Here is a 15,444-nt window from a genome sequence, read left to right on the forward strand (position 1 = left end):
TTCCCCAGCCGCTGCGCCAATCGCTGGTCTATGCCCCCCTCCTACCGCCGTTCGCCTACACCAGGCTGGTCTGCAGCTACGGCTCCGCCTCGGCCGACATGGATGAGCTTTGTCTCCAACGGATCGTCCGCACTGGCCACCGCACGGCCCTGGAGGGATACGACAGAGGCTCTCGGAGTGGATGTCGGATGCCCCTCCCCACCTCGACTGAGGCTGGAGGATGCCATCGATGCCTCCTACCTCGAGCCGTCCCAGTCGGCTACCACCGCTATACGACAACAAGGAGCGCTGCCGCGTCCGTCCACGGGTACCCCTGCTCAGCATACTTTGTAGATGGTGAGGAATCCGAGATCCCCATTACGATAAATATATTTGACTGATTTTTGTCTAAATCTTGCGTGAATTGAACATAATTGTGTGCATACTGAACTCTGACTGAAATAATTGCTTGAAAGAATTAGTTATCATCAGATTGTCTACTTTGTTAAATTTAGTGTGTTTATTCAAAGTCTGCCAAAACACCTTGGAGACGTGCTTTGCTATTGTAGGTTAAATGATGGATGAGTAGTCCGCTCATGACGTAACTATATGATGTTATCTATCCTCATTTGGTATGTGCATATGCATATTGTATTCTTAATTGCGGACACTTCCTTTGTAAAGACTAATGGGGACATACAAAAAACACATAATGTCTGTTGCGTTGAGTTAGGAAGGTGTACCCATGTGTCTGCAGTCTGCTCTAAATACACTCTTCCCTTGGCCATGTTGTGATGTTTAGGTCCTTCCACTTATCTGATTGTAGTTCCATGTGAAGCGATGCAAATTGGAATACATTTTCCAGTCCTTTGAGCTGGTGAACGAATAAATGACAAAGCATTGGCATCACAAGCGAAAAATAACATAAATTGTCTTCTCAAAAGATGAGCAGTCGGGCTAATAACTAACCATAGTAGTGAGGTCTTTGCGGTTAATTCATGTGCCTAATGAGTGTTATTATTTACCAGATGAGTGTTTTTGTAGTTAAAAATGGCATGAACTATTGCAACTTACTATTAGTTATCTCCGATTTGCATTGTGCATTCTTATATTGTTCGGCTTGTAATACTGTATAATCTCAACACCGTCAAGTTTCCAGAAAGCTCATTGTTAGATGCATTGGATAATGTGACAGGTGCAACATATGCATGAAAGGGCTCTTAAGGCCTGTCTCTTCTTCTATTTTCATAACAAAGGTCCTGCCCGTTTTAGTGTGCTAAAAATCACGACTTTATTGTTCAGATCGCTCTGTCTTGTTTCAGTTACCAGCATAGTCTTGCCTGGGAAGAAAATGTAAATCATGGGCAACTTGAGAGTCGAGAAGAAAAACCTAGTCCAGGTATTTCACTTCCTTGACCAAGACCCTCCAAGAACTATCAGAAAGAGAATGACTATATCCTAAATAGATTCATTTACGGGCTAAGTCTCACTATGTGCTGAATAGATTCATTTACATGCTAAGTCGATACATATTCATCCATAGAGCCTGAGTGTTAATTTTATTTATTCAGGCATACAGATTTGATACTATAGTCTATACTGTTAAAACAAATGAGTTGGTTTTATATAATCATATTCTTGCTTCTTGGCTGGGTCTTTCTCCAGCTCTCTCTTGGACTGGTTTACAAATAGATCATACAGGGTTTTATTCATTCATTCATACAAATTCGAATACTATACTGTTAAAACAATACTTCCTCCGTCCTGAAATAAGTGTCTCAACTTTGTACGAAGTTGGTACAAAGTTGTACTAAAATTAAGACACTTATTTTGAGACGGGGGGAGTATATGATGGAGGGCTCCAGTTTAATGCATGTTGAAGTCATAGGAGGTAGATCTATTATGGTTTGTATAAAAAATGATGCATTGATCAGCACACTGTTGTAAATATGCAAATTTGAGAGTGAAGAACATTGTTATAAAGATGCAAATTTGACATGGATTAGGGAAGCAATGAAGTACACACATACAGTATTTTGTTAAATAGAATTTTCCTTGGTGTGGGCAGGTGCGAGTTGCCTGAGGAGTTCGTCGCCGACGTCATCGGCTGCGGAAGACGGCGATGGCCGACACTGGCTGGACGGCGATGGCGCAACAGCGGCTTGGCGGGACGGACGTCTCACCACAGTGTGCGTATGAACGATGACATCGAAGAAAGGCATCAAGATCAACTGGGATGGAACTGGCCACAAATTAAGCACAAGAGGATAGTCTGCACGTTGGCGGAAAGCTCGTCGGCGCGGGCGTCGTCCGCTGCACATGGCGGCGATGGTGCAGGACAGGGTGGGCGGCTACAACGTACGTCCGGGTGGGAAAAGGCAGGAAGATAGAGCTGACTCTAGTCATTTGTTGTGAGGCGGTCCTGTTACTTGCCGTTAATTGTGGCTAATTTTGTGTAGTTGATTGCCTTTGACCAATTTTTCCTTTTTGCGGGGTGGTGGAATTGTTGGATCGAAACACCTTACTTTTATGTGGACGGTTAGGGCAACTCCAATGGCCGATTCAATCGGAGGACGATTTTTTTGTTTTTATTCGTTTGGTTCGTCCGTTGGTCTGCCCGCGTGTTCGTTTTTTACAACGGGTTAGCACATGCATTCAATGAAAAGAGCAACATCAGTGTAACAATATAATAATAGAAGAAAGGTGGGGTGGGGCCAGCGAATTAAATAAGCTGGCAGAGGTGACTGTATGACAAGTGGGTCAGGCCAGTCACATACGGACACCGAGAGGACGCGTGCGTCCGTGCCGATCTATTTCAGTCCCAAATTTAAACCGAAAATGGGTCGACGCGAACACGAAGCGGATGCGTTTTACCAATGGGACCGCACGTTGGGCCATTACTTTTGTCGCCGGATCCAAACGGATGGCCGAGGATGAAATGGGTCACTTCATAAAAAATTACTCTTAGAGCAAGTATAATAAGGTAGACTCAGCAGGCTGTAAGAATTAAAATACTATATTTTTGTTGAATTGGATGAGAGAGAAGAGGAGAGAGAAGGGAAGCGGGCTCTTCGTGAAGAGCCGGCTCTAGCACGTGCTCCTAGGTACTTTGTGAGAATGAAATGTGGGTCATATATGATAAAAACAGTACTCCTTTGTAGCTAACTATTATACAAACTAGCTATAAGATGGACTATAAGACTGCTTATAGCCAGCAGTTGGCTATACTATTAACGAATGAAATATGGGCCATATATGATAAAAATAGTACTCCTTTATAGCTAACTATTATACAAACTAGCTATAAGATGGACTATAAGACTCCTTATAGCCAGCAGTTTGGCTATACTATTAACCATGCTCTTAGATGCCTAATCTTGTGGTGGTAGTTATCTTGTTTGGTTTCTGTACGTTTATCCGGATGGCATGGTGAACAATATGTTTGCTTGTTTAATCTCTACTAATAAAAGCACGAGAGGGCAGATCCAACTCACCATCTCAGCCGTCTAATCAGGTGATCAACGGACCAAAATATCCTGTTAACGAAAATGACTTACCAACGAAATGCTAACCCCGCTTCGTCATCCCGCTTCCGCACGTCCTCTGTCAACCAACCCCACAACCGCACACCCACACGCGCCCCGGATCCCGCACCCGCCCGTGCGCCGCCACCTCTCCTGCGCCACCGCGCCCGTGCGCCGCCACCACTCCTGCGTCACCGCGCCCGTGCGCGGCGCACCGCCTCTCCCTGGCGGCGCCCGCGCGGGCCTCCCGTTAAGGTGCCCCCTTCGCTACCCGTCGCTGCGCCTGCGCGCCTTGGCCGCGGCGGAGGCCGCCCCGTCCGCGAAGGAGGGGGCCGAGGCGCTGGGGTTCGAGGAGATGGCGGCCCGCACGACGCGGCGGTACTGCATGCTCGGCGGGAAGAGGGCGTCGGGAAGACGAGCTGCGCGGCGTCGCTGGCCGTGCGCTTCGCCAACAGCGGCCACCCCACCCTCGTTGTCTCCACCGACCCTGCCCACTTGCTGAGCAATTCGTTTGCGCAGGTCGACCACCAGCCTCCAGCACCTCCAGTGAGTTTGCTCCGGGTTTGTTCTCCTGATGTATTTGTAACATTGCCCCTGCGTGCGTGTTTTAGGATTTGACTGGCAGGGCTCTCGCACCTGTCGAAGGTACCGATTCGCCATTGTTTGCGCTTGAGGTGAGTAACATTGGTATGTCGACATTAAAACTCCGAAGCCAGCCTATGCTAATACATTGGAGTGCTAATGTTTTGTGTTGTGTCCATAGTTCAAGTATACTCTGATAATTCAGCCAACTTCTATCATTGATTTCCCTTGAAAAGTTTGCATATGTGGCATCGTTTTTCTATTGATGCAATGTTAAGAGGACTACTTCCGTAAAACCATTTCAAATTTAGTAACATGGAAAACTCAACTCCTAAATTTGGGAGAAGATTCAGAGATCACAAGGGTTAAGTTCTGTGGATTCACAAGTAGTGGAGGGCTGGTTAATCGTGTATATCACTTGGTCTGGACTCTAGAATCTCGAATTGCGTTGTTTAAATGTGGCACAGATAAATCCTGAGAAGTCTCGTGAAGAGTTTCGGAAAATAAATCAAAATGATGGAGGGCCTGCCATATTCATTTAAACAACGCAATTCGAGATTCTAGAGTCCAGACCAAGTGATATACACAATTAACCAGCCCTCCACTACTTGTGAATCCACAGAACATAACCCTTGTGATCTCTGAATCTTCTCCCAAATTTAGGAGTTGAGTTTTCCATGTTACTAAATTTGAAATGGTTTTACGGAAGTAGTCCTGTTAACATTGCATTAGTAGAAAAAGGACGCCACATATGCAAACTTTTCAAGGGAAATCAATGATAGAAGTTGGCTGAATTATCAAAGTATACTTGAACTATGGACACAACACAAAACATTAGCACTCCAATGTATTAGCATAGGCTGGCTTCGGAGTTTTAATGTCGACATACCAATGTTACTCACCTCAAGCGCAAACAATGGCGAATCGGTACCATCGACAGGTGCGAGAGCCCCGCCAGTCAAATCCTAAAACACGCACGCAGGGGCAATGTTACAAATACATCAGGAGAACAAACCCGGAGCAAACTCACTGGAGGTGCTGGAGGCTGGTGGTCGACCTGCGCAAACGAATCGCTCAGCGAGTGGGCAGGGTCGGTGGAGACAACGAGGGTGGGGTGGCCGCTGTTGGCGAAGCGCACGGCCAGCGACGCCGCGCAGCTCGTCTTCCCGACGCCCCCTTCCCGCCGAGCATGCAGTACCGCCGCGTCGTGCGGGCCGCCATCTCCTCGAACCCCAGCGCCTCGGCCCCCTCCTTCGCGGACGGGGCGGCCTCCTCCGCGGCCGAGGCGCGCAGGCGCAGCGACGGGTAGCGAAGGGGGCGCCTTAACGGGGGGCGCGCACGGGCGCCGCCAGGGAGAGGCGGTGCGCCGCGCACGGGCGCGGTGGCGCAGGAGTGGTGGCGGCACACGGGCACGGTGGCGCAGGAGAGGTGGCGGCGCACGGGCGGGTGCGGGATCCAGGGCGCGTGTGGGTGTGCGGTTGTGGGGTTGGTTGACAGAGGACGTGCGGAAGCGGGATGACGAAGCGGGGATTAGCATTTCGTTGGTAAGTCATTTTCGTTAACAGGATATTTTGGTCCGTTGATCACCTGATTAGACGGCTGAGATGGTGAGTTGGATCTGCCCTCTCGTGCTTTTATTAGTAGAGATACATCATACCATGTCCTCTTGTTCAGTCATAACTGTTCTCTTGTTTGTTATTATCCTGAATTTCTCTGTTCATTTTGTGTTTTATAATTATCATATTTATTATTTATTAAATACAGCTTGGGGAGTTAAAACTGGGGGAGTTATTGGACACACCACCACCAGGATTGGATGAAGCAATAGCAATTTCAAAGGTAAAAAGAGATGGCTCCAGGCTTATATCTCCCTACTTCACCTGTTTCTTCCAGCTCTAGCTTATGATTTCCTATTTACATACTACACGAGGTTATACAATTCCTCGAAGCACCAGAGTATAGCATGTTTAGCCGCATTGTATTTGACACTGCTCCTACGGTAATGGCCATATCTCTGTGAATCCAAAGTTGACTCTCGACAATCACATTATGATTTGCCTCACCCATTAACAAGGCCATACTCTCTAGTTATTATCTTTGCCAGACTTCCTTGATGCATCCATTAGGAAGATCTTGAAGGTACCATTGTCCTTAGTGTGATGTGCTGTTATGTTAAGATGCAAGGCCCAGACCACAGATTAAATGGCTGAATGAAGAAAAAATGATTTATTTTGTATTGCGAAAATTGCTTGCGATATCTCTTCTGTTATTTTGCTTGATAAACAATAGTAGACACCAATACATTGCTGCTGCTGTACCCGTTGCTTATTTGTGCTTGTTTGCACAGCTTCGCATTGCGCCTTTATGTTAACTTGTGAAATTGGGGGGATATATACTCTATCAAATACTTCATATGTCCCTAAATATAAGATGTTTTTGCAGTTAAATTTGAACTGCAAAAACATCTTATATTTGAAGTGCAGAAACGTCTTATATTAGGCACATGGAGTGTTCATCTATTCAGTACTATGTTTCAGCTGTTTGCACAGTGTTCAGTGAGGTCTACTATTTTGTCAGTTGTGGTTACCAGACCTCACAAATTTCCCCTTCACCTGCTTCATACGTCCAAATGACATGAATATTAAGTATTTTTTTCTCTATTCCATCCAACTCCTTTGGGAACTTAAGTAACAAGTATTTCACTTGAAGTTCTTTAAATGCCATGACAAATAGGGATATTCCATCTAGCTGATGATTGATACTAATTTGATTTTCCTGCTATCCATCTTAGGAGCAAGATTGCTTCTGCAACATCTGCTATTAAATCAGTATTTGGACAAGAAGTTCAACAGCAGGATGCAGTAAGTTCCTTGTTCAGTTCTCTTTAAAACTAGAACATATTATTTCTTCACCGGGTAGGTGTTTAAAATTTTGAACTCATTATTCGTCCTCTCAAGGCAAACAAATTGGAGCAACTCAGAGAAAGGATGGTCAAGGTGCGAGTGCTTTTCCGTGATACAGAATCGACTGAATTTATTATCGTGACGATTCCAACGGTACATTTTCTCCTCACCTCTACAATTCCTTCTGTATTTATGTCTCTATAATAGTAGTTACCCCCCCCCACACACAATTTCCAGGTCATGGCAATCAGTGAATCAACTTCCTTTTTTACGTACTGCCGACTCTATACATTGGGCGACACCAATCCATATTTCAGCTGGGAAGACACTCCACCGAGTCAGTGTAAACCTACTTTGCCCTTTCTATCCTCTGAACGTGTCGTCTCAACAATAGCATCAAGGATGCTGCCACTGCTGATGCTTCCTCTCTAAAACTACTTTGCCCTTTCTGACCTTTGAACGTGGCGAAAAGCCAGTCTAGGACTACATTAGTATGTCTATTAACATTCACAGCGCTCACCGTCTAAAATCTGAACGCGTCATCTTCAATTAAGCACCTATAATTCTATATACACTACTGTATTGCTGATTTTTTTATGTACTTCTTTCAGCTCCCCTTAAGCAAGTGATTCACACAGCCAAGAAGAGAATACCTGATATTGACTATGCTCCAAATATCCTCATTCAAATATGTTGACGACTTCGTGGGTTCATTGCTATCTGGGATGAGCTGGATTGTCTGCGTAATTACATCTTCAACTGTCCTAGAGAGCAGGCTTACGAGATAACACCGGTCAGTCAATGTGCTTTTTTTGAGTAAAGTATGATCATTTCTTTTAAGTTTTCTCTTCAAATGGTAACATGATCTTGTTAGTATAATTAGAACGGAGTGTCACAATGTAAGCTGTGCGAGTGCACACATAGCCCAAACATGTTCGAGTCTCAGACTCCGCGGGGCGCTTAGGTCATTTCTTCTATAAAAAATAATCTTTGTTAGAATAATGCAACTCAGAAGAGTCTGCCTATAATTAAAACTGGTGTATGTAATGAGGAATTGTACAACCTTGATTAGCTGTCATACCTTGATTTGTTATGTGCATAATATGGTTGACTCACTCCAGTCCACAAGGAAGTGAGTTCAATGCTATCTTCTTGTTTGTTACAAGTGTGATTAGCTTTGTTATTTTTCACTTTATATACTACTAAAAACCATGTTATTCCCTTAGATTTTTTTTCTTTATTATGGAGGTTGCTAATGTCATATATTTATTAGTCGCTTATATGATGTATGTTCGGTCGTTGCTCTAGCCTCAGATCCAAAAAATGTCTGTTTGTCTATTTGACCAAAATAAATTGTGTTCCTTTAAAGTCCAGTAAACAAACAAACAACTTCGATGCATGTCCACGTATTCCACTTTCACTTGCATCCAATAAACATCGCCTGATTGTTTTCCCATGGCTCTCAATAACTTTGTTGTATCAATATCTAACTCCATCAGGCGATGTACAGAGAATACAACCACACAATCAGTATTTGAATAATGTACCCGAATGTCAATGAACTGTGAGTATTCTCCAACTCAGTATTTGTGCTCAGTTGCTCAAACCCATGATAACAATTTTCTATCTCCTAAATGCCTGTGGATGAATGCAAATTGTAGGTCTACCCGGGATGATTAGCTTCCTTACATTCTCTGTATAAACATAGAGCTCTATTTCTTCTGTTGCATGTGTTTCTCGTGTGATTAGAGCAGCAGTATTATCTGAATACTGTCATATTGTGCAGGTGCCAGTTCAATTAATTACTGTGATGTTGTATCAATACCTAACTCCGTTTGTTGGGCCAGGTTTCAGAATCGCTACCAACAAACAAGAAAATGAGAGAGAGAGTGTACCTGGGAAGAGGCGGGCACGAGCACATGGACAACTGAGAGTCCTCTGGCGATGGTTATGACCAACATAGCCAACGCAGCCAACCCAGTTTGGAAGGGATGGATGTGCTGGCGATGGATGCGATAGTAGCAGCAGGAGCAGGCGAGGGAGCCCTGTAGCAGCGAATAGCAGGTGAAGACGGCGAGGGAGGCAACATCATGCGTGGGTTGAAGGCTGTAGCCGCGAGGGAGGGTTGAAGGCTGTAGTGGAGAGGGAGGCAGCACTAGGCGATTGGAAACACTGTTCATATGAGGCGTGCGTGCGTTAGTGGGTTTGTTGTCAACCGTTTTGTCATGTTGATCGTACGAGGTGGGGTATTGAACCGGTTTATGGAGGGTTGGGAAAAAAATCGGTGAAAGGACGCCTGGTTTATGGAGGGATGAATAAAAATCGGTGGAAGGGCTAGCTGTAGCGACGGGGATCTGCCATGGTCGAACCATCACGACAGACGGGGGATCTGCCGTGGTTAAATTTTTCCTTGTATTATGTTATGTTTGATTAGTATATACTGGCATACACGTGCATTGCACGTGCCCGTGTACTAGTATAGTACTAGTAGTAGAGATGCATGGTACCGTGAATTCCTTGTCGAACCATCCCGTCAAGAACGCAAGTACCGAATCTGAACTTGATTCAAATTAAAACGTCCACCACCAAACCAATTTTTTAAAACTAGCATGTACGTGCAGATTAGACATGGGTTCAAGGATGCTTGTCTCATCAGGCTAAGAGCAACTCTAGGAGACCCCGCATCCCACCCCGGCCCGTAAAATAACCGCCAAAATGCGGGTTGGGACGGAAAAATCAGCCCAATCAGACCCCGCATCCCGTCCCGGTCCGCAAAAAATTTTAGGGGGCGCGGCAAAATTCCGACCCCAACTCGGGAAAACGCGGGTTTCCCCCTCGCGGCTGCGGTGCCGTGTATATAAGCGGAAGCGGTTGGTGAGGGACATTTTATCCCGCACTTTCTCCCATCAACCGCCTCTCCTCTCCCCCCTCGCGCCGCCGCCGGCCGTCGCCCAAGATTCCGGCGACAGCAGCCAGCAGGAGCACGTTGGAAGGCCGCCACGCGCACGAGGCCTCCCCTCCCTCCCCCCTGCGTCGGCGGGCTGCCGGATATGCAGATCCACGACAATTCATCGCGGGCCGCCGGATTTGTCTTTTTTCGGCCGCCGGTTGCTGCCCAAGGCGATGGAGTGGTCGGGGAGCCTCTCCTACAGCCCAGGCAAGGGCGCATCGCCGCATGCAGGCACGGGTTCGTCCGCCCGCCGCCGTCGAAGGTTTGTGGGCATGGACTCGTCCGGCCGTCCACCGGGCTGGGCGCTCGCGCAATGTCTTTGTGGCCTGCCGATGCCACTCATAGAGTGCGACGACTGCCGGCGCCAAGTGCCGCGGCTCACTTCGGGCACGCCGATGCACCCCGGATGGGTGTTCTACAAATGCGAAAATGATGGGGTACGTGCACTTGCGGTAGCTCGTTCCATAGCTCATTATTTAGTTCAATTGCGATAGCTCACTTCGAGCTTGCTCATTCTTTTGTGTAGGATGATGGATGCTCATTTTGGTTTTGGGAAGGCCAATACATTGATTTGTTGGTAGAAAGAAACTTAATAGATGTTAGTGCACTCCTTAGTACAATCGAAGGCAATGGTGCGGCTGCATGTGCAACTAGAGGGGAAGCAACGTCTACATTTTTGGAACCAAAGATGAAGAATGAAGAAAACAAGATCAAGAATCCGCAGATAAACAATGAGTGGCTGGAGAAGATATTGCTTCAACTAGTGGGAGCAGTTATGGAAGTTGGAAATCTTTTGAAATGCATACTTGTGGTTCTTGTTTTCTTTGGTTTTGCTATTCTAGCCAAGATTTGGTGATATCTTTTGTATCTATAATATTGTTGCAAAAGCAAAGAAAAGCATTGTGCTAGATCAATTTAAGTTGCAAATCTATGTTTTACGGGCCGGGAGGGGCTGCGCCAGATTAGAACCCACAGAAGCCGACCCGTAAAAAAGTATATTCTGCGAATATGCTTTTTTACGGGTCCATTATGCAGGGTCTGCATCTCTGTCAGCCCGCGCCGGCCCGCAAAAGCGGTTTTGCGCGAACTGCAAACGCGTTTTGCGGGCCGGCCGGATGCGGGGTCTGCTAGAGTTGCTCTAGCATGGCCCGCCACAATTCCACTTATTAAATTAGTTTGTTAATCTTGCATGCATGCATGGACTTGTTAATTGTCTTTCTCTCTATTAGTCTGGTTGAAATGAAAGTATCATATACTATATACTAGTATCATGCATATGATAATAAATTTGTAATGCATAGTATTATATATTATTATCATAGAATAGTTTATTTGTTGTTATGCATGACGCATAGTAATTCAACATTTAATATGATACGGTATCATGATATCATACTCAACCTTCTCTTTCTTCATTTAATTATATGCCACCTCATCAAAATTATCTAGTTGGCATGCATGATACTACTTGCGATACTCCCATTATAAGCAACCTTATTAATTTTTCTCTCATTAATTAGAGATTCCTTAATCCTTCACACTAATCCTCTCTCATGAATTAGAGATTCCTTAATCCTTCCCACTAATTTTCTCTCATTAGTCCGATCCTCCTTAACCTTTCCTTATATATCGCCCTCTTAATTGTGTCCTCAACCTTTCCATATATATCGCTCGCTTAATTGGTCTCTCTTCCAACAGGTTCACACTCCTTTGCGATTCTCTAAGAGTCTTATTGGTATTAACCAACAGATGTATAAAAATCAGTGAGATTTTGTGTGAGGCGGCGATGTGGGATAATGTAAAGGGAAAGAACCCAATATTGCAACTAAAGCTCGTGTGGTCAAGTGGCCGCATTCCCTAGATTTGAACCTATTGTGCGGGGTTCGAGTTTTATAGCGCCTTGAACCTATTATCGGGGGTTCGAGTCCTATAGCGCCCTTTATATATTTTACTCCTCGCCCGGATTGCCTAGGCCACCACCTGAGTGGGATGAGGTCCATGATGTCCCCTTTATTCATTTATTGCTCCTCTACTGGATTGCTTGGGCCATCACGTGAGTGGGTTGAGGCCCATGCTGCCAATGGGCAGACGAAAGAAAATAGCGACGGACGGACAAAAATTTACGCGAACGGTCGAAATTTCGGGAGTAAGGAGCATTAGACCTTTTATTATTAGGTAAAGATGTCGATTTGAAAACACACGAAAACACATGGAAAACCAAAAATGGCCTAAAACGGATAATAAACGTATAGAGAACTATGAAAGCCTTTGTCCTTTATTTTTGGTAAAGATTGAGTCATCGGACCATCGTACTATTAAGAGGGGTATAGTGTTCGAAACTTTGGCTCTATGATGCTAAACCAAATCCTATTTGAGTTGAGAGAGAAATCTCTGTGTTCTGAGCAACACTTGCCAGCGAGAGACGGTGTTCTTCGCGTTGACAGATTTGTCTCACACCAAGGAGTTAGCATTACTTGTTCCTCCAGTACTGTTATCATTGCTCTATTTTCTGACCGTTGAGAATGTGTCGGTTGACCATTGGCTGGAACGAGTGTCTAAAATGATATTTTCCCATCTGGGAAGGTTGCGGATATAAATAGCCAACTCGCACTGACTTTGTCCATTGAGTGCTCCGTTTGATTCCGAGAAGTTTGTGAGCAACCCTCTCTCGTGAGTGATTTTAGTTTGAAATATACTGAGAGAAAAAGCCGAGAGCCAAAAATTAGAAAGTGATTTAGCATCACTCGAATATAAGTCCAGTACACTCCGCCTATTACTCATGAGAGCTGCCAACTCTCTATATGGTTAGGTGTCAGAATCTTCAGAGACCAAGAGTAATTTTGGTTGTTGAAGAAAGTATGTAAAGGTTTGGAGATTGCCTCAAGTATCTAGCACGAGTGATTGACATTGGTTGATGAACCAATTGTTGAGGAGAATAGGGCAAAGAGAGTTTATCTTCGGTGTTAAATCACAACCCTCCAACCAGACATAGTACTTTTGTGGAAGGGCGAACTCGTCTATCAAACACCTTGTTGCCATCGAGCACAACTGGTTATCTCTATCCATGTATTCATTCATGTCCGTGTTGCATGATCAGTATCAAGCATGTAATTTCCTTCAAAGCAGGAGTTCAATATTCATTTGTGAAATAGTTTTTACTTGTTGTAGCATGATTCATATTCTCTGTGCTGCTAGGTTATGAGAGTTTTAAAGTTTTAGAAAGAAATTTTAAACTCCCATTCACCCCTCTCTAGTGGACAAACCTTATTCCTACATTGGTATCAAAGCAAGGTACTCCTTGACTTTGCTAATTTTGGTCTAACAACCTTGGAGTTTTAAGTATGTCTTCAGGAAGCTACAAGTCACACCTAAAGATTTCCATCTTCAATGGACGAACTATCCCTTCGGGAAAGAGAAGATGAAGATTTTCTTCCGAGTCATTGATGATGATATGTGGAATGTGGTGCGAAATGGATTCGTTGTTGAAGTTCCTTAGGTCCTCACTGACCACAAGAACTAACTCATCCAGATGGATGCTCAAGCCAAAGATGAAATTGGTGGTCATCTCTCTTGGACTCAATTTCCTCGCTACCGACAGGGTGAGACTGCAAAGGAACTACGGGACATACTCGAGAAGATCAACAAAGGTGTTTCAAGTAAGAAAGAATCTCACATTAACACTCTTCGCGGAAAATTCAATCGGTTCAAGAGAATTGGAAATTATTGTGAGCCAAGTTTTGGTCTTTGAGTGTTAGCGTGAATGAGATGCAAGTTCTTCGGGCCAAACACATCACTGATCATGAAGTTCTAAAGAAGTTGATCCGATCGCTTGATAGTTCATTTTACACTCTGGTTTTGATGATCCGTGAACGAGCCCATTCCAAAAAACTTGATTCTACTGGTATCATGGAAAGACTCAATACTCGTGAAGAACAACAAGAAGAAAAGAGGGATCTCTTTGGTTCTGGTTACCGAAAGAATCACACCCTCAAAGGTGTAGTTGAATCCTCCTCAGAAGACAATGTAGAAGAAGATTCAGATGTCCCAGAAAGGATCAACAAGGGCCTCGCTTTAATCACAAGATATTCTAGCATTTTCGCAACAAGAATCAGTTCCAAAGGAGACATCCAAGAGTTCTGGCATCTCAAAATGTTCGTCAAAACCCACTGGAGATTACACATATGTCAGTGCAAGAAGCCAGGACACTTCATTTTGTACTGCCCTCTCTTGGAAGTTGAGATACATGCAAATGGTAGATTCTACTCGGGAAACAACAACCATGGAAAAGGAAAGAGCAAGAACTATGATTCAAATGACAAGAAGAAAACGAAGAAATTCTCCAAGAAGGACAACTCCTCTTCCAAGTACTCGTCCAACCGCAAGAATACTTATTTCGAGGCCAAGGGGTATATTGTCAAGGAAATGGACTTAGATGAAGAAGTGTCACTAGCCTTTGAAGAAGAATTTGACTCCAATGATGATTCAAATTCGGGCAGGACTGGCATAGCATGTGCCTCTAGTCCAGCTTCATACTTCTTTAGGGATCATTGAAGTGAAGATGAATCTCCTGCTTATGGCTTCATGGCCAAAGCCACGAAAGAAAATGTATCCTCCAAACATCACAAGGTTTACATGAGTGATCAATTTTCTTCTCAAGTATGGCCATGCTAAACTACTCAATATTGCTAAAAAGCAACAAACTCTCTCAAGAAATTGGAAAACCCTAAGGAAATATAAAGGGCTATTGGTTGAGGAGATGGAGAAAAACCAGCCACTGATAGAGGATCATTCTGCTCTTATGTCTCCAATGAAAGATCTGACAAGTCGTGATGATTCTCTCTTGGCCAAACATGAAAATTTGAGTTATCATTACCTAAACAGGAAATTAGAGCTCGATTCACTAAGAGAGGCTCATGATGACTTAATGAGTGAAAATTCTCTTCTCACCTAACAACTCAAGGAGAAACCCGAAATGTTTGTTCCACCATGCTTAAAATGTCTTGAGCACAGTAAAATTGAATCAAATCCTAAATGCTCTAGTGTTGAAAAAGATACTTCCCTGAATGATATGAATGCTAACCACTATTTCGAGGAAAATGTATCTATGCTTGAGGAAAATGCTAGGTTGAAGGACCTCCTTCAAACTAGAATGTTCAAAAGTCTTAAGGGTAATCGAATCCTTCGTGACGTGTTGAATAAATCCATTCTTCAGAAAACCCCCAGGAAAGAAGGTGTTGGTTTCAAAAGGAAACTAAGTGAGAATGGTACCTATTGGACACCCGATCAATATCCTCCCATGGTGTGTGTTCCAACCAAGAGCAAGGTGCTTGACCCTGCATTACTCTCGGGATGAATCCCCCATTTCCTATTATGCTTAGAATGATTCTATGCACAACTATAAGTTGTTCAAGAACCAATACGGTGAAGCTTTTGCTTTCTATGTTGGACCAAACAATAGAAATGTCCCCCAAAGCGAACCATTTGGGTTTCAAAGCATACTATAAAG

The 15,444-nt window shown here is 44.3% G+C and overlaps 1 long non-coding RNA gene and 1 pseudogene across 1 annotated transcript; both read left to right on the forward strand.

Moving 5' to 3' along the window:
- Positions 1-1,281: 1,281 nt before the first annotated feature.
- On the forward strand, positions 1,282-2,570 carry LOC123426966. Its single transcript, XR_006622347.1, has 2 exons — positions 1,282-1,378; positions 2,048-2,570. It is a non-coding gene; the product is annotated as an uncharacterized LOC123426966 (long non-coding RNA).
- Positions 2,571-3,843: 1,273 nt separating this feature from the next.
- LOC123397530 lies at positions 3,844-7,685 on the forward strand (annotated as a pseudogene).
- The last annotated feature ends 7,759 nt before the right edge of the window (positions 7,686-15,444 follow it).

The sequence above is a fragment of the Hordeum vulgare genome, chromosome 1H (assembly GCF_904849725.1).
Source record: "Hordeum vulgare subsp. vulgare chromosome 1H, MorexV3_pseudomolecules_assembly, whole genome shotgun sequence".
Taxonomy (NCBI): domain Eukaryota; kingdom Viridiplantae; phylum Streptophyta; class Magnoliopsida; order Poales; family Poaceae; genus Hordeum; species Hordeum vulgare.